Consider the following 18,077-nt stretch of genomic DNA (forward strand, 5'->3'; position numbering starts at 1 on the left):
TCAAGTGCTCTGTGTCCTGGAGGACGCAGGTGTGTGGCCGCAGGCACAGGTGGATTTGGGCATTCTCTGCTTGTCACATTCACCCCCATAACAGCTGGGGGGTGGTGGACGAGGGAGTGGGGTGCACATGTGGCACAGGGGAGGCTACGGCTGGTGGGTTGGGCCTCCCCACAGCTTACCTGTATTTTTGTGTATCTGGTTTACAAATACTTTAGGTTTTAATTGCTTCATTTTTGAGTTGTAAATATGTTCATTCCAGCAGGTTGCTGTGCTAACTGGTGCAGCTGATTCCAGTGAGGGGGGTGGGAGCAGGCCAGGTTCTAGGTGGAACTTACTCGAAGATTCTCCCAAGCTAAATGCTAACAACTGGGACTACTTCTGCTAGTTCCAAACTGCTCGATCACACTCTCCAGCTTAATCTCTTCTGAAACTTTCCCTCTCTCCCTTCTTTCCCCTCCCTCCCTCCCTTCCTCCCTCCCTCTCTCTCTCAAAGATTTTATTTATTTGAGAGGTAAAGCTACAGACAGGGAGGTTTTCCATCTACTGGTTGGCTCCCCAGATGGCTGCAGTGGTTCTGGAGCTGGGCTGATCTGAAGCCAGGAGCTTCTTCGGGGTCTCCCATGCGGGTACAGGGGCCCAAGCACTTGAGCCATCTTCCGCTGCTTTCCCGGGCCATTAGCAGGGAGCTGGATTGGAAGAGGAGCAGCTGGGACACAAACCAGTGCCCATATGGGATGCTGGCACTGCAGGCGGAGGCTTAGCCTACAATGCCACAGCGCTGGCCCCTCTTCTGTAACTTTTCAATGCATGATTCAGCGCCTTATTTTCCTTGTAGGATCCTCTGCCTGCTGTACCTTCAAATGTTTAGTTCTCTGGCTATTTTATTAATAATTACAGCATTTGCAATTTAGTAGTTCATTTTTATTTTGTGTACCCTTGGCATGAGTAGACCTGGTTTGGTTTTTTTAGGCTGAGTAAGAAATACAGCTTGCCCTGACTGTGGTTTTAAGAAATATCCTTTGCACACTTTTATTACTTGTATAAATGAGACCTGGTAAATATTTAAGTTAAAATATGGAGAGTATTTTCAAGATCCTGCAGTTTCTAACATGTTAGAATGAGCACACTTCCTATTCGATAAGTAGATAAGTATAATGTTGGGGTGCCCATTGGATAGGGGGTTTCACATACATATGTTGTTTGGCTTGGGGCTCATGGAGATAGCTAGTGGGGGTGGGGGGTGGGGTGGGTCGGGTGGGTCGGGTCTGTCTCCTTAGAGGCTCAGCCCCCTCCTCTGCTAGCTCTGGGTGGAAGATGTCGGCCGCCCTGAAGGTGTGACTTAGAGCTGTAAGGTCACACAAGATCGCCTGGATCTCCTGGAACCAGTCTGACTCTCCCCAGGGGCTCAGCCCCTTCTCCTGCCAGCTCTGGGTGAAAGATTGCCCCTGCCCTGAAGGTGTGATTTAAGGCTGCAAAGTCACACATGCAGCACAGGAAGCTGTTAGTGTGGGAGTTGCCAGTTGGCCTGGAGACAGGCTTTGCAGCCACAGCGGACAGCTTGCCTGTGAAGACATTCTGCCTATGTCAGCGGGGCCCACAGACCCCCAGCCCCCACCGGACGGCCTCACTATGTATGGTCTGTATTCTTGGGTCACATTAGCAAACAAAATAGACCAAATCTCTGTCCTGGTGGCTCTCGAAGTATGTATAGTCAAGACAGATAGCAGAGCTAACAGCGAATTTGGATGGATCGTAGATGGAGATCAGTGGTGTGGGAAAGGCTGGAAAAAACAGAGCAAGAACAAAGAGGATGAGGCTTATGGGGCGGGGGCTCATCAGGAGGGCGAGACTTCCGTGGGCATTTGGCCTAGTGGTTAGGATACTCATTCCCCATGTTGGGGTATCTGAGTTCTAGTACTGGCTGCAGACGTTCGGCCTGCTGGTTAAGATGCCCGCACTCCACGTCAGAGTGCCGGGGTTCAATTCCTGACTCTGGCTGCTGGCTCCAGCTTCCTGCTAATGCAGACCCTGGGGAGGCAGTGGTGATGGCTCAAGTGGTTGGGTTCCTGCCACCTGCATGGGGGACTTGCACTGAGTTCCCAGCCCTGGCTATTGAGGGCATTTGGGGGAAGGCACCAGTGAATGGGAGAGCTCTCTGCTACTCCAATAAATAGAAGATGCAAAATTTTACAGTGATTTGAAGGAGGTGCGAGTATTTGCCATGAAACTTTCTAAGTGAAGAATGTCCCAGACAGAGAGATCGGCAGCCGCCTAGTCTTTGTGGTGGGAACGTGCACCTGCAGGGGTCACCCAGCAGCCAGAAGACCCTGGTAGTTAGAGCAGAGTGCGAACCAAACAGAAGACAGTCACAGGAGGTGAGATTGTGGGGGAGTGTGACGTGGAATTCGTGTGTGTCTATGAAATGGGGAGTCCGGGAGCTTTGGGCAGAGTGGTGACAGGCTCTGAGCTAGGCTTACCAAAGACCACGATGGCTGGTGCAGAGTCTAGACCACAGAGAGACCAGGGAGGCCATAGCAGCTGATGGCTAAGAGATGGAGCCGGGCTGTGGCTGTGGGCCAGTGAGGTTCTGGGTGCAGGGCCAGCAGGGATTACAGGATTTCCAGGGGCTTGGGTGTGGGCCTGGCCCTGGGAACAGTAAAGGATGACCCTGGGGTTCCTGGCTTGAATGCCCGGAGGAGGAGATGGTTGTGGGCTGAGTGGGTTTGGAGCTTAGCTGTACACCTGCTGCATCTGAGATGTCATTGAGGTGCCCCAGGGTGTGTGTGTGTGGGGGGGTGTGTGGGTGGGTGGGTGTGGGTGTGTGGGTGGCGGTGGTTGGAGAGGGCAAGGCAGAGGTGCAAACCTGGGCTTGTTTTGTACAGTCCTAGGAGCGGATGTGATCAGCAAGTGAATGCTTTAGATGGTACTAGAAGGGGACCCGGCTGTAGCCTGGGAGCCACCGAGGAGGACAGGTGACCCCAGGGAATTAGAGGAAATAGAGCAAAAAACGTTACTTTGGCATTGAAGCTTCTGCTAGTTTTTAAACAGTTTGTAAATGTGGGCGTGTGTTGTTTGGACCGAGAAAGAAATCGTTATAAGCAGTACTTAGGAAGCTGTACCTTCCTGTTGCTTACGTTTTCTGAAAGCACACCACACTCAGAGGCTCGGAGCCAGTTCACAGTTTTGGAAGAAGCGAGGGGAAAGGAAACATTACTGGTATTTCAGTCTTCCAAACATCGCTGTTCATATGTTGGTGCTGCCGTCTCATTTTCCTCTGTGCATTTTTTACCAGTTGTAATTGTGTAGCATACAACAGCTTTGTTTCATTTGCTTGTCATGGCAGCATGTGTGCGTGTGTGTGTATGCGTGTGTGTGTGTGTGTGTGTGTATCCGTGTGTGTTGCTGTTACAGGCTTCACACAACAAAGGTTTTTGCTGGGGAGCTCTATTTCTGGAATTGGTGTTGATTGGTAGAGGGACTGAATGGACCAAAACCACACTGCCACCAGTCTTGGCTTCCCCCTGCCGCCTTTGTGCATCTGAGCGGGATGCATATTCTGGGCTTTGTCTAGGGATGGAGGGGAGGGGAAGGGAGGAGTGGGCTGACAAGGAGACCCTAGAGCAGGATGGGAGGGAGCCCAGGCGGCCAGGGTGAGAGGGTAACTAGCTACTGGCTGTACCCAGCAGGCGAGGCCCGTGCACAGCCTCCTCCCGGACTCTCCGCGACCAAGCAGGGCAATCCTTTCTTTTGTGACATCTTTGGCAATTACACTTCGGTACCTCCGAGTTTGAAAGAAAAATTACAATTTAAAAGGGAAACTCTGCATGCATGATTTGCATATGAGTAGCGGCTGTATAATTACCCACAATTAAATCCCTGGGCTGCATTGAAAGGGAGCCTCCTGCCTGTGTTGCTGCTGCTGCTGTGCCCGCCCCCAGCTCAGCCCCTGGCTGGTAGCCGCCAGCTGTCAGCTCGCTGGAATGCACTGGGCGGGGGGCACCCGGCCCGCTTCCCTCCCTGCTCTGCCACTGATGAATGGATTCTGAACCAGACACTTTTCCACCCCCGCCCCCATGTGCATCCGTAGAGTCGTGGAGTCTGGAACTCAGAATGTCTGTGCTTACTCGTTTGCTTCTCTGTTGGCCTTAGAGAGGACAGTCATCTCTCGCTTTCTGTCTATGGAGGGCAAACATTCTGCTGAGCACCTTGCAAAGCCCTTTGCAAACACATTTCATTTAAGCCTCACAGTGGGCATAGAGGTCTCACCTTAATTTTCCAGTAGTGGAAACGGAAATGAGACGCGTGGGTCCTTCTAGCTGATTGCAGCTTGGCGGGTCTGCCCCCCACTGGAGACCCAGGGAGCCCACGGGCCTTCGAGTTGGAGCCAAGTTCATTCTTTGACTGCTTGCTCTGTGACGTGATTCCGACTGTTCTGAGACCAACTAGGAAGCACGCCCGCCCGCGGTTCTCCCTAGTTTCCCCTTCTGGTTTTGCAAGAGCTGAGCAGTTTGACACATTGTTGAACAAGTTTAAATAGAGCAGGAAGACAACCATTTCCCACTGGGAGCTTCCTGCCAGCCACCCCAGGGGAAGGAAGGCGGTATTAAGAATTTGCACCCTTGCCTCCCCTAAGTGCAAATGGTGGTTCAAGACCAGCTTCCTGGAAGGCCAGGTGGGTGTTACCTGCAGAACCTTTTCTTTCTGGTGTGACTGCCTCAGGCTGGGACACCTCTCCACCCCTGGTTCCCCGAAGTGCCCGACCTGGGATGGGGGTGGGGGGGTCCCTGCAAAGCTGGCTGGGAGGCTGGAGGGCAGGCAGGCTCTGAACCAGTCCCGTGCAGGCATTTCTCAGCTCACACACGGGAACCATCCTTGCCTTACATAGACGTCGCTTTGTGCTACCATCTGATTTGGGCTGTTCAGAGGATCTTGTCTTCCTGCAAGAATGAAGTGTGACGGGACACAGAGACGCAGGGAGCACGCTAGCGAGACTTAATGAGGGCAGACCAGGCTGGCGTCTCGGGAAGGGACTGAACGTCCAGCTTGCATTCAGACTGGAGTTTTTGTGGATGAGTGAATGGACCCTCTGATCCCCCCACCTATCCCCAGGGCTTGCTGGGTGGAGGGCTTCCTGGGCGTGGAGTTCCTGTAACTCCTGGAACTTCATCAGCATGGATGTTAGTGGACCTGGTAGCCTTCTGGGTGCAGGGTGGGCAAGAGTCCCCTAAGCTGCACCCTGGAAGAGGGCTTGGAGCCCCCTAACAAGGTTGTGGACATGACTTCTGGTGTGCAAATGCTGGCCCCCTTCCAAGGCCTGCTTCTACATTTCTCCTTTCATTCAGCTGCACCAAAATTCCCATTTGTCTTCGTCCCCCCTCTTATACCTACAGGCTACCTAACCCTTGCGTTGGTGTAGCCACTTCTTTTACCGTCCGACTGTTTCAGAAACGCTGGTCTCGATGCTGCCAGGAAAGGCAGGTGCCCTGGAACCCACCTCCCCCAGGGCAGGCAGGGGCTGGCCAGATGAGACAGGTGTGTGGGTTAGTGCTGTTGGCCACTGACACTTTCTGGACAAGACGGAGACGCTGTTACCATCAGAGTCAGTACTGGAGTTAGAAAATAACTGTGTTGGGGCCGGTGCCCTGGCTTACTTGGTTAACCCCCTGCCTGCGGCGCCAGCATCCCATATGGGCACCGGGTTCTAGTCCCAGTTGCTCTTCTTCCAGTCCAGCTCTCTGCTGTGGCCCGGGAAGGCAGTGGAGGATGGCCCAAGTGCTTGGGTCCCTGCACCTGCATGGGAGACCAGGAGGAGGCACCTGGCTCCTGGCTTCAGATTGGTGCAGTGCCGGCTGTAGTGGCCATTTGGGGAGTGAACCAACAGAGGGAAGACTTTTCTGTCTCTATCTGTAACTCTGTCAAAACAAGAAAACAAAAAGAAGTGAGTGTGGCAGTAGTAGGTGTGTGCCGTGGCCCAGGGTGTGGCACGGGCTAGTGCCAGGTGGACAGCTTGGAAGCCCAGTGACTATCCTTTTGACAGGCATTATGTTCAGAGGGAGTGTGTGTGTGTGTGTGTGTGTGTGCGTGAAGAGAAAAAGCGTGCACTTTGGAATGACAGCGTGTGGTCCAGGCCGTGTAAGACACAGAGAGACAGGTGTTGCTGCTGATAGCATTCCAGCAACTGCGCGGAAGCCATGGGCTCCTTCATTCCTGTGGGGCCGCGAGGGCCACCAGGCGGCCCTTCCAGCCACGGTTAAAAAGCTTTAGATGTTCAGGGGCAGTGTTGCTAGCGCTCTTTGTTCTTTATCTCAAGATTGCGTTGATGGATTTGTTCTTACGGAATTTCAGGCAGTTCAGTGTGTTTCAGTTAAAAGGTTCTGGGACATAAAGTTAGATCAGGTTATTTTTTTCCTCTAAGAAATTACGTTACGTGCTTCTGCGTTTATCTCCCAGCCTTTCTGCGGTCCTTAGGCCGTCCTTTGAGACTGTGTCTTTGAAACGCCTCCCTCGCAGGCCCATGCCAAGATCTGTCTCTCCTGTCAGCACGCTGACTATCAGGGACTTTGTTCTACCCTGTGTCGTCTACGAGAGAAATCACAGATGACGTGTGATGCACACAGAGGTATTTCACAAAGTTCATGGAGAATGCAGCTGCGAGATACATTTATTTTGGTGCAAAAAATTGAAATTCATGCTTAATTTTTACATAATCTATATTTTCCACAAACTTCTTTGCATGGCTTTTGGAAAAATTTTGTAGCAAAATAAACTTACCTTTTAAAAAAAAAAAAAAGATTTATTTATTTATTTATTTGAAAGGCAGAGGCAGAGAGAGGGCTTTCATCTGCTGGTTAACTCCCCAATTGGCTACAACAGCCGGAGCTGTGCCAATCTGAAGCCAGGAGCCAGGTGCTTCTTGCCAGTCTCCCATGTGGGTGCAGAGGCCCAAGCACTTGGGCCATCTTCCACTGCTTTCCCAGGCCATAGCAGAGAGCTGGATTGGAAGACGGGCAGCCGGGACTCGAACCGGCACCCATATGGGATGCTGGCACTGCAGGTGACATCTTTACCCGCTGTGCCACAGTGCCAGCCCCGGTAAACTTGCCTTTTAATTCCTCTCTTCCATGACCTTTAAAAATTTATTTGAGGGGCAGAAAGAGAGCTTCCACCTACCGGTTTACTCCCTAGATACCTGTAGCAGATGGAGATAGAAGGCAAAGTCAGGAGCTGGGGACTCAGACCAGGTCTTCAGGGCAGGGGGGCGGGGCAGGGACCCAACTCCTTGATCTGTCACTGCTGCCTGCCAGGGTCTCTGTTTGCCAGAAGTTAGAATTGGGAGTGGAGTTAGGACTGGAGCCTCGACACTCTGATATGGGAAGCAGGTGTTTCAGCCTGTGTCTTAACTATTAGGCCAAATACCTACCCACCCCATCCACCCCCCACCAATTTTTTTAAAGAGTCTTCATACATAATACCATAAGCCCACGAAAGCTACCTACCTGCCTTCGCTGTGTGAATTTTTTAATACCAGGTAGGTAGGAGAAAAAGAACATTGGTGGGATGTAGCACTCTGTATAATATGAGTAAGTTCAACAGCCGAGTCGCTTTAAGGGTGATGGGTGGGCGTTAAGGAGTTGTTTGCTCGTGTCGGGTGAGGAATCTTTCTGTTCATCTGGACGCTTTGGGAACCCAAAGTCAGTTTTGTGGAGGTGGCTGCAGTACTGTGTGGCCTTGCCTCTGGCTCCAGGGATTGTTTCCTGGTTGGTACCTTTCTGCTCTGGCCGCCTCTCTCCCGTGCGCACACCCGGCCGAGTGTGATCTGTGCCAGACTAGCGGACTTCTCATCCTCACCTGTCCTAGAACTGCAAGATGATGCAACGTGAAGTTTGCATTTTGCGAATTTCAAGATCATCCTTAGTGACATTAGCATATAGTAGCGCTGTCTATCCTGAAGTCATGGACATTGTCAGATCTTTAAGCCAGAGAGCAATTTGGATGGGAGTGAGAGAAATGAGAGCATAATTGGCGGCCTTTTCTTTTATAGGTTTGTGCAGTCATTTAACCACTTGGCTCAAGGAGTTCTTTATAGCATGTGGGATGTGGCATGATGACACACGTAAATGTAATTATAGCTTGTAAAATCCTCCAAATTGCACGTGTGATGCCTTTGGAGTCTAAGGCCCCAAAACCGTAAGAGTAGACAGTTGGGGACAGATTTGAGCAGTGAAAGTATAAAATCCAGGAGTGCCCTCAGCATCAGGTGCCTTTGGAGGGTAAAAACAAAACAAAACAAAACAAAAAAAACCACACAGGAATCAGGGCATCTGCAAGACCACCCACCAAGGTGGGGGTGCCCAGTGGAGACCCCCCGGGGAAGTCCCACAAAGAACGCTGAGTATGGGCTCAGCTTGGGTTCCTTGGGTTCTTTGGCCATCCATGGGGGTGGCTTCCAAGGCAGATGGGCTCAGCAGAGGAGTATGGGCCACAGACACACAGGCTTGGGCAATGAATCAGTCAGACCACAGAAACCAATGCTGGCTGATTTAAGCAGAAAAGGAATTTATTGAAAAGATGTTGGGCAGTTGACAGAAACTCTAGGAAGACTTGAGAACCAGGCCCAGAAGCCAAACATGCCCCCCCCCAAAAAAAGGGGGGGGCAGGGGTTGGGGGGAACTTAGCAGCTGGAACCGCAGCCAAAAATAAGCCGTGGAAGTAGGCCACTGGGGCCATGACATCCTGGCTGCAGGCCCACTGCACCGCTGCTGCGGCCACCACCTTCATTCAGGGCACCTGATGCTCGGCTGCGTGGCTGTCAGTCTGGCCAAGGCCGAGCCACGTGCCAGCACCGTGCTGCAAGCAGGGCGAGCGGAACTTGTGATGAACCGTCTTAGAATCCAGAAAGGGTGGGGGCTGGCACTGTGGCATAGCGGGTGAGGCCGCTGCCTGCATTGCTGGCATCCCATATGGGCATTGGTTCGAGTCCCAGCTGCTCCACTTCCGATCCAGCTCTTTGCTTTGGCCTGGGATAGCAGTGGAGGATGGCCCAAGTCCTTGGGCTCCTATGCCCGTGTGGGAGACCCGGAGGAGGCTCCAGGCTCCTGGCTTCAGATCGGTGCATCTCCAGCCATTGTAGCCAATTGGGGAGCGAACTAGCAGATGAAAGACTCTCTCTCTCTCTTTGCCTCTCCTTCTCTCTATGTGTAACTCTGACTGTCAAATAAATAAATCTTAAGAATCCAGAAAGGGTGACAGTGGCTCATCTACAGAGGTGGGGCAAGGAAGATGCTGAACTGGGGCAGAATGACAGATTGGCTGCATCGGGCGCCTCAGCCTGCCGGAGTGACAGTGAGCCTGCTGGGTGTGTGCAGCTGCCCGTGGTGAGAAGAGGATGGAGGAAGCGCCTGGGAGAGGGCGGCGAGGAGGAGCAGGCCTGGAGGGAAGAGGTTTCCTAGAAACCCGGGGAGGATGGGAGGTGAGACAGGGAGAGGGAGCGAGAGAGAGAAGCCAGTGGAGAGATTAAGTAAGCTCAGTACTTGATTTCACAGCTTGTGCTCACTGATGACCTCAGCAGGGGCTGGGTCTGTGGCTGAGACGGCTGCAGGTGCCTGGCCAAGGGCTTCTGGTGCATGCTCACCTCCCGGTTAAGGACGCCACAGCCGGGCGGGTGTTGGCCGGTTGGTTGGTTGGACCCTCAGAGCACCTCTTCCATTGTGCAGCGGGATGTGGTAATGGCATCCACACAGGGTTCTGAGAAGCAGTGCTCAGTGAATGCCTCTGCCATTTATTTATTTATTTATTTATTTCTTACTTAGCCAACAGTTTGGCTTTGGGGAGAAGAAGGGAGTCGGATCCAGTGAGGCAAGGTTGGTGGGAAGGTCTTTTCTTACGTGAGCAGGGTGTTGGTCGCTTTCTGTGTGCATGGCTTCCAGAACTTCTTGCACCAAAATATCTAATTTTTTAAAAATATTTATTTATTGGGGCTGGTAAATAAACAGACTTATTTATTTACTTGAGAGGTAGAGTTAGAGAGAAAGAGAGAGAGATATTTCATCCACTGGTTCACTCCCCAAATTGCCACAGCGGCCAGATCTGGTCCAATCTGAAGCCAGGAGCCAGGAGCATCCTCCAGGTCTCCCATGCAGGTGCAGAGGCCCAAGGACTTGGGCCATCCTCCACTGCTTTCTCAGTCCATAGCAGAAAGCTGGATGGGAAGTGGAGCAGCCGGGACTGGAACCGGCACCCATATGGGATGCCGGCACAGCAGGTATATGCTACTACTGTGCCTCACTTAACTAATTTTTAAAACTTATTTATTTGAGAGACTTGACAGTGACAGACCAGAAGTCAGAGGGGCCTCCCATCTAGTGCTTCACTTTCCAGATGCCCACAATGGTCAACGGACTGAAGCCAGGAGCCAGGAGCTTCATCTGGGTTTCCCGCATGGGTGGCAGGGGCACAAGCACTTGGGCCATCTTGCGCTCTCTCCCAGGCGCATTAGCAGGGAGCTGGCTTGGAAGTGTAGCAGCTGGAACTCAGACCAGAGCCCATATGGGATGCCGGCAGCGCAGGCGATAGCCCAACCCACTGAGCCACAGCCCTCGCCCCTGGCCCCTATCTGGTGGTCTCGGGTGGGATGGACGACCTCTGTCACAGCTCTAGGAAGGCCGGGCTGTCAGTGTCCTGGGCCGCCCCAGCGTGCAATGCCAGCACCCAGACAGTGCCTTGGTGGTGGTGCTCCAAGGGCACTCCGCTTTGATCTCACTGCTGGTTTAATTGAGGCTCTGACCACAGAAGCTTGACGCACTCCACACCGAGGGAGGTTGCAGGGAAGTTGTGTTCTGCCAAATGATTTCTTTTCCCCTCTGTGGGGTTTTATGAGGGGAAAAATACTGGTTTCCACTTCTACTGTTGAATGGTTCTTTGCAAGGAAATTAGCAGGAAGAATGGGCAGTTCTAACTCAAGTAGCTGTGACTTTTCATGGTTTTTCCTATCAGTACACTTCTGGTATTTTTATTTTAAACATACAAACAGTGCTGAGCGTTTAGCCTAGTGATTCTTTCTTTCTTTTCTTTTTTTTTTCTTTCTTTTTTTTGGTTTATTTTTTAGTCTTGTGTTTTACAAACCCTTGTGTCGAGGGTGGCCTAGTGGTTAAGGTGCTGGTTGCAACGCCTTCGTCCCCTGTAAGGAATACTTGACTTTGCCTGGTTCTGGCTCCTGATTCCAGCTTCCTGCTAACACAGACCTGAGAAGCAGCTGTGGTGGCTCAGGTAACTCGAGTTCCTGCTACCCACCTGGGAGACTTGGAGTGAGTTCTGGCTCCCAGCTCCCAGTGACAGCTGGTTCCTGTCACATTTGGCATTTGGGGAGTGAACTAGCTTTCTTTTTCTTATCCGATAAATAAATAATCATTTTTTGAAAGCCCAGAAAACAACTCGTACTAAGATAATACCATAGAATTTTGCTGCCCATGTACTAAATAAAGTGTGCACTTTGGGTTATTTGTATTTCTTTTTTTTTTAAAGGTTTATTTTTATTTATTAGAGTTACAGATAGAGGTAGAGCGAGGTCTTCCATCTGCTGGTTCACCCCCTAAATGGCCGCAATGGAGCTGAGCTGATCTGAAGCCAGGAGCCAGAAGCTTCTTCCGGGTCTCCCACGTGGGTGCAGGGGCCCAAGGACTTGGGCCATCTTCCACTGCTCTCTCAGGCCATAGCAGAGCTGGATGGGAAGTGGAGCAGCTGGGACTTGAACCGGTGCCTATCAGGGATGCCAATGCTGCAAATCAGGGCTTTAACCCCCTGCACCACAGCGCCAGGCCCAAGGTCATTTTTATTTCAGCAAAGGCGCTGAAGCCCCGAGCCTTGTCTCAGAGCCAGGCAGGCTCTGGGCTCCGGAGTTGAGATCCAAGGAGTGGCCAGTCTGTGGACAAGCATTGGGATGGACTCATCAAGCCTGGGGCTTTCGATATCTGTGCAGGGGTCAAGGTTTGAGGACCAGTCGCACACCCGCAAAGTCACTGAATTCCTGAATCCTGGAATTACCCGTTTCCTGCTGAGGGGCAGGTGGTGAGTGACTAAGAGTCCCACTGGAGAAGAATGGGTCGGGGTTGGCACAGGAGTCCCTGCCTTTGTGCAGTCTGCAGCTCTGCACAGCTCGGGCCTCTCACGCTCTCCTGGCTGATGAGAGCAGAACGCGCTATTCGCTCCACACTGCTGGGTCCGGGAGTGACAATCCCTTGGTGAGGTCTGTTCGGTCCCCTTTTTTGAGGCAGAAGGGACTTTGAAATGGGTGGAAACCTTTCCTTGATCTGTGCAACCTGGTCATGGCCTACAGCTTTTTTTTTTTTTTTTTTAAAGATTCATTTTTATTTATTTGAAAGGCAGGGTTAGTGTGGGGGGTGGGGGGGGGGGAGAGAGAGAGAGAGAGATAACTTCCATTCACTGGTTCACTACCCAAATGGCTGCAAGCTCCAGTGTTGGGCCAGGCTGAAGCCAGGAGCCCGGAACCCCATCCCGATCTCCCGCATGGGTGGCAGGAGCCCGAGCCTTTGGGCCATCTTCTGCCTTCCCAGGCACTTTAGCAGGGAACTGGATGGGAAATGGAGCAGCCAGGACCCAAACCTACGCCCATATGGGATGCCGGGATCATAGCAACAGTGTAGTGCGCCGGGCCACAGCACCGGCCCCAAAGATTGTTTTCTGTCTCGTGGGACACATGCTTCTTTCTTGGGGGTGGGGTTTGCATCTGAGCGGTGGCTGACTGTGGCAGTTGGGGTGTTGGGGGAGACCCATGAGAGCCGGGCCACTGGGGAATGTGGAAAACCAGCTAGCTCTCCCCTCCCTGTGGGCCTGAGTCAGTCTGCATGCGGAGGTGCGGGTGCTTTCCGCGCAGGGGAAAGGCCAGGCCCTTTTCTGAGCCACTGTGGTGTTCTCCAGAAGTTGGTGCAACCTTTAGGCTTGAGGTCAGCGCAGATCCCCCCGGGCACGAAGGCCTCTGGCCCCTGGAGCGTCACCAGGCGCCCTTTCGTCCCTTCTCCCCCTGGCCTCGCAAAGCCTCCTTCCCCACCCGCGTCTGGCCAGGGCTGCCCTCTGTCCTGTCTGTTCCTTCTGCCTGTGCAGCTCTCAGGTGTTCTTCTTGCTCACTGGCCCCTGGGGCATGCTGCACACCAGGCCTGTGCTTTGCCCGGCCTCAGCCTCTGTGTCTTTGCTCTGGGGCAGTGGCTTGCCTTCCATGTCCATCTCTGGTTTGCTGTTCACCTGGGCCAATCTCACAAGGCCCTGCCTTGTAACCCCCCCCCCCCCTTAAGTTTCATAGAGGGAGGGAGGGAGGGCTGTTTTCCATCCACTAGTTGGCTCCCCAGATGGCTGAACTGTTTGAGACTGAGCCAGACCGAAGCCAGGAACCAAGAGCTTTTTCTGGTCTCCTATGCAGGTGCAGGGGCCCAAGCACTTGGGCCATCCTCCACTGTCTTTTCCAGATGCATTAGCAGGGAGCTGGATTGGGCGCCCGTACGTGATGCTGTGTCACAGGCGGTGGCTTTTCCCGCTCTGCCACAATGCCAGCCCCCTAGCCCTGCTCTTTGAACCTTCTGCTGGGGTTTTCAGGTGCACTTCTCTTTAACTCTCTTAATCTTTGGGTTTGCTGGCACAGGAGCCTGGTCTGGCTTCCTGGATTCTGACCTTGAGGAAGTGTGACATTGCCAGGGGCTTGTGAGGCTGCGCAGGCGCCACAGGGTCCTGCCGCTCACCCTGGAGGGAGGAGCATTGCTTTGAGAGGGAGTGTATTTTGGTCAGGGCACGTGTGTCTGAACAGCCACAACAGTTGGTGACAGTTAATTCAGTTCCCGAGCTCAGTTGCTGGTTGACTTTTTTTTTTTTTTTTTTAAAGGGCTGCGTGTGATGTCAGCAAATAGATTTAGTATTCCTAGGAATAAGGTATCTGGGCGTCCACACGCTTTCCCAAGGCTCGCAGACTGGTGCAGTCCAAGCGCACTGCTTTCTGCGGAAGAGGAAACTGATGCCTCGTGTTCCTTGGCGCGCCGGCCACAGCTGGCAGCTGACCGGACAGTCTAATCATTTCCACCAAAATGACTTTTCTACCAGTTACTTCATCCGATTGTTCTCTTGTTTTATTTTTAGAAAAAATATGGCCACAGTTTAAAAAATGAGATAGAAGAAAAAAAAAAAAACCCAGGTAATCTTAAGCAAAGATAAATATTCTTTTCCTGCATAACATGCGTGGTGTCCCTTGTCCTTGCGGCTGGTGCTGAGCAGGCTAAGCTGCCTGCAGAGGCGGGCGTCCCCAGGAGAGGGGCGCAGGGGACTGGGCCACCTGGGGCGCGTCGCTTCTCCGTCGTGCCCCTGCGCCCCTCTCGCTTAGACAGGCCAAACAGCCTCTCGATCAGTTTTGTCTTCCAGTGGAGAGCTTTGCCTCGTGACGAGCTGACAGCCGCAAAAGGGGTCTGAATCAGAAATAGGTAGCACCCGTTGGTAATGGATCTGTCCCCAGCTGCATTGTTCAGTTTGCCCTGGGTCTGGAGGCTCCTGGGAGTCATGGAGGCAGGGTAGACTCGGCCGTTGCCGAGTCACGTGCGTTGTCCAGGGTGAAATGTGCCAAGGTTCACGTCCACTCTGGAAGGGGAGAAGGCGGGACGCTGTGTGTGTTGTGGTTGCAGCTCTTGACACTTGGGTTATTTCTTTGAAGCTGTCGGTAGAAATAAAAGCCCTGGCATTTCAAACGCCGCGTAATTTCTCAGCTAGCACTGGTGTTGGGGGCTAACTTTTGTCTGTAGCTGACCACATGTTGGCCATTTGCTGCTTCTGAGACCTAGGTGTTTGGCAGATACCCAGGGGTGTGTGTGTGTCTACACGTACTCTCCAGCTCATACCCTCATACCCATGTATGTCCACAATGATTCTGCCTTTAAGAACTAATTTTTTAATTTATCTAATGATGTCAACTTTCCCTATAACTTCATCTATTTTCCAAATTATAAAGTCGAATGAGCTGTAATTGGCCAATGAGAAAAAAGAATCTGTTTTGTGTCTTTTGGGAAAAAATACTAACATGGTTTTATTTTTCTGTTTTGGGTCAAAATAGAGAGTTTTTTCTTTGAAGTCAGAATCTGGCTATTTCTGCCGTATTCAGGTTGGGCCGTGGGTGCCTGGATTTTGTTGGGGATATAGAACTACTTTTTGACTTTGGAGTTTCAAAGTCTGTTGGGCTGTGAGATGGCCTGGGTTTGTATTTTATTCAGAGACGGTCACCACTGCCCCATCTGAATCCAGAGCTCGGGTGGCTCCTGTGTCTGTTCCCTGCGCTTTCCCTGCTGGGAGTGGTGTCCTGTCTGTAACACGATCTGATCATTTATTGCCCCTAACCGTGTGCCAGGCCCCGGTGCCATGTTTTATCCTCTCGGTGACTGTGAGGTAGACGCTGCTGTCATCTCCGCTACAAATGATAAGGCTGGGGGTTAAGAGGCACTCATCTGCCACCCCACTCAGGACTGGGGAGTGACAGCCCTGGGCCTGGGAAGGGGGCTGACCTCTGCAGCCCAAGCCCGAGCCAAGCCCACGCCCCTGAGTGAGTGTGTGATGCCTGAACTTGATACAGGGTTCCTGTTTCTGACCTCACCAGATTGGGATTGGAATTTTGGCTCTGCCTCCTAGTAGCTGTGTGACCTTGGGTGAGTGACTGATAGCTCCTCCCATCTTCATCTGGCCACTGGGAGCTGCTCGTAAAACCTGACAGCAAGTTCACTTTTCAGTGCTTAGTGCAGGAAGAAGACTGGCATTATCTTACTCACTGCTTATACAGTAGCCTCACTTTTCTAAGGATAATTTTTCGGGGGCCCGGCGCTGTGGTGTAGCAGGTGAAGCCACTGCCTATAATGCTAACATCCCAAATGGGTGCTGGTTCGAGTCCCAGCTGCTCCACTTCGATCCAACTCCCTGCAAATGCCCTTGCTTAAACAATGGAAGATGGCCCAAGTGTTTGGACCCCTGCTGCCCGCGTGGGAAACTCAGATGGAATTCCAGGCTCCTGGCTTTGGCCTGCCAGCCCTGGTTGTTGCAGCCATCTGGGGAGTAAACTAGTGGATGGAAGATCTCTCTCTCTTTCAAATAAAATACATAAATACAAAACAATGTTTTGGCACGTGAGGGTGCCTGTTCCCTTTTTCTCCTGGAGTGCTGAGCCCTGGCCAGCTGTCTGGAGCAGGCTGCCCCTGGGGGCCCTGCCCTTGGCACCGCTTCCCCTCTGTCACCTCCTGTAGCCCTCCACATCACTTCTGGAGTAGCTGGGTATGTTAGTGGCTTCTTTGGAAGCAGGTTGTGAAAACAGTCTTGGCCCTTTTGAACTTTTTCTGATTTGAGGGTTAGCGAGAGAGAACTGCCATCTGCTGGCGTACCTTTCAAATACCTGCCGCAGCCAAGGCAGCCAGGAGCCTGGGATTCAGTCGGGGTGGTAGGGACCCAGCTACATGAGCCAGGTACCTGCTGTCTCCCAGGGCGCACGTTAGCAGAAAACTGGGCTGGACAGCAGAACCGGGATTTGAACCCACACACTGTGTAGGGGATCTTAACCACGGGAGCCAGTGTCCTGCCCCCAGTCCTGGCGTTTTGGGTTTGAGGGAGTCTGGCATATAGCCTGCGTCTTCTCTCCCATGCTGAAAATGAGTGGAGAGGTTGACAGCACTTGGGACGGTGGAGGCCGAGGTAGCGCCTTTCTTATTAATGCAGCTCCTGTTGAAGCTGGAGGAAAGAATATACAGATAGACGATGACCGGGAGAGGGTGGAGGTGGGCAGTGTGAGCAGAGGCGGAAGGAGGGTGTTGGAAGAGGCTGTGTGGTTTCTGCAATATTTGCAGTGCCGTCCAGAAAAATGAGATTTAGGGTAGCCACCTGCTGAAGGCTGCACAGTTATTTCTTATTGGCCAGTAGGTTTAAAACGCAAATGTCCGTGTCTGGACCAGCCTCTGCACCATGCTTGGTCAAGGTCTGCTTAGTGGAAGGAGAAAATGGAAGGGTCGTTCCAGTCTCTGAAAACAATATGTGTTACCTTTAGGAGCATCTCCAGTTAAGCGGTTTTGAACTACATGGCTTTGAAAAGGTCTTGTGACAGTTGATGAATATATATATATATATATATATATATATATATATATAATATGATATATATATAAGAGTAGGTGTTTGCCATGGGGGTCAAGGTGCTGCTTGGGATGCCTGTACCCCATGTACAAGTGCTTGGTTTGAGTCTTAGCTCTGCTCCAGTCCCAGCTTCCTGCTAACGTGTGTCCTGGGAGGCAGCAGGTGGTCATGGTTCTGGAAGTTGGGTCCCTGCTAGCCACAAAGGAGGCTGGGATTGAATTCCAGGCCTCTAGCTCTTGCTTGGCCTTTCCCAGGGGGAAGCAACCACTGGATGGGAGAACGGTCTCTGTGTTTTTCGCTGCCTAAATGAAAACACACACAAATATGTCTGTATGCAGGCACGCGTGATAGGAGTCCCAAGTGGTATCCATCGTAACTGCTAGACCCAGTGCTTGCCCCTGAACTGCCTCTTCATTCCAGTTTTCCACGAGGTTGCTGAAGTACCCTCCTTCGTGTGTGTGTTCTATGCCTTGAAGTGTGTTCATATATTTTGTCACGTCTTGATTACGTTTTCCTTTATGTGTTTTCTTTCTGTGTTTTTCTGAGTATCTGCGGCTTTTGGTTCTGCAGGAAAATGTGGTCATGCTGAGTAATAACTGCTGAAATGGTGATCGTCCACGCGAGATTCTGTGTGGCTGCTAGCCTTGAAACCACAGCCCTGGCGACGCAGAGCTCTCCTGAGCCGGCCTGGCTGTGCCGCGCAGCCCTCTCCCTGTCGCGATAGACCGGCAGGTTTACGGGGCTGGGTCCCCCCACCCCCCAGCACCACCTTACCTGGATGTCTTCTCTAGTCCGTTGTTTATTCTACTTATTTGAGAGGCAGGCAGGGTTTTCCCATCTGATGGATCGTTCCCCACAAATGTCCACAACCTGGGAACTCAATCCAGGTCCCCCTCCCACACGGTGAGCTGTCACTGCTGCCTCCCAGC

At 52.2% G+C, this 18,077-nt stretch overlaps 1 protein-coding gene across 7 annotated transcripts in view; it reads left to right on the forward strand.

The window, feature by feature from the left end:
* The window catches only part of TMEM131L (transmembrane 131 like), a 181,640-nt gene that overhangs the window by 74,028 nt on the left and 89,535 nt on the right, over positions 1 to 18,077 (forward strand). The gene's annotated exons all lie outside the window — the stretch shown is intronic.

This window comes from Oryctolagus cuniculus, chromosome 8, assembly GCF_051225735.1.
Source record: "Oryctolagus cuniculus isolate XC-2025 breed Fujian yellow rabbit chromosome 8, ASM5122573v1, whole genome shotgun sequence".
NCBI lineage: Eukaryota > Metazoa > Chordata > Mammalia > Lagomorpha > Leporidae > Oryctolagus > Oryctolagus cuniculus.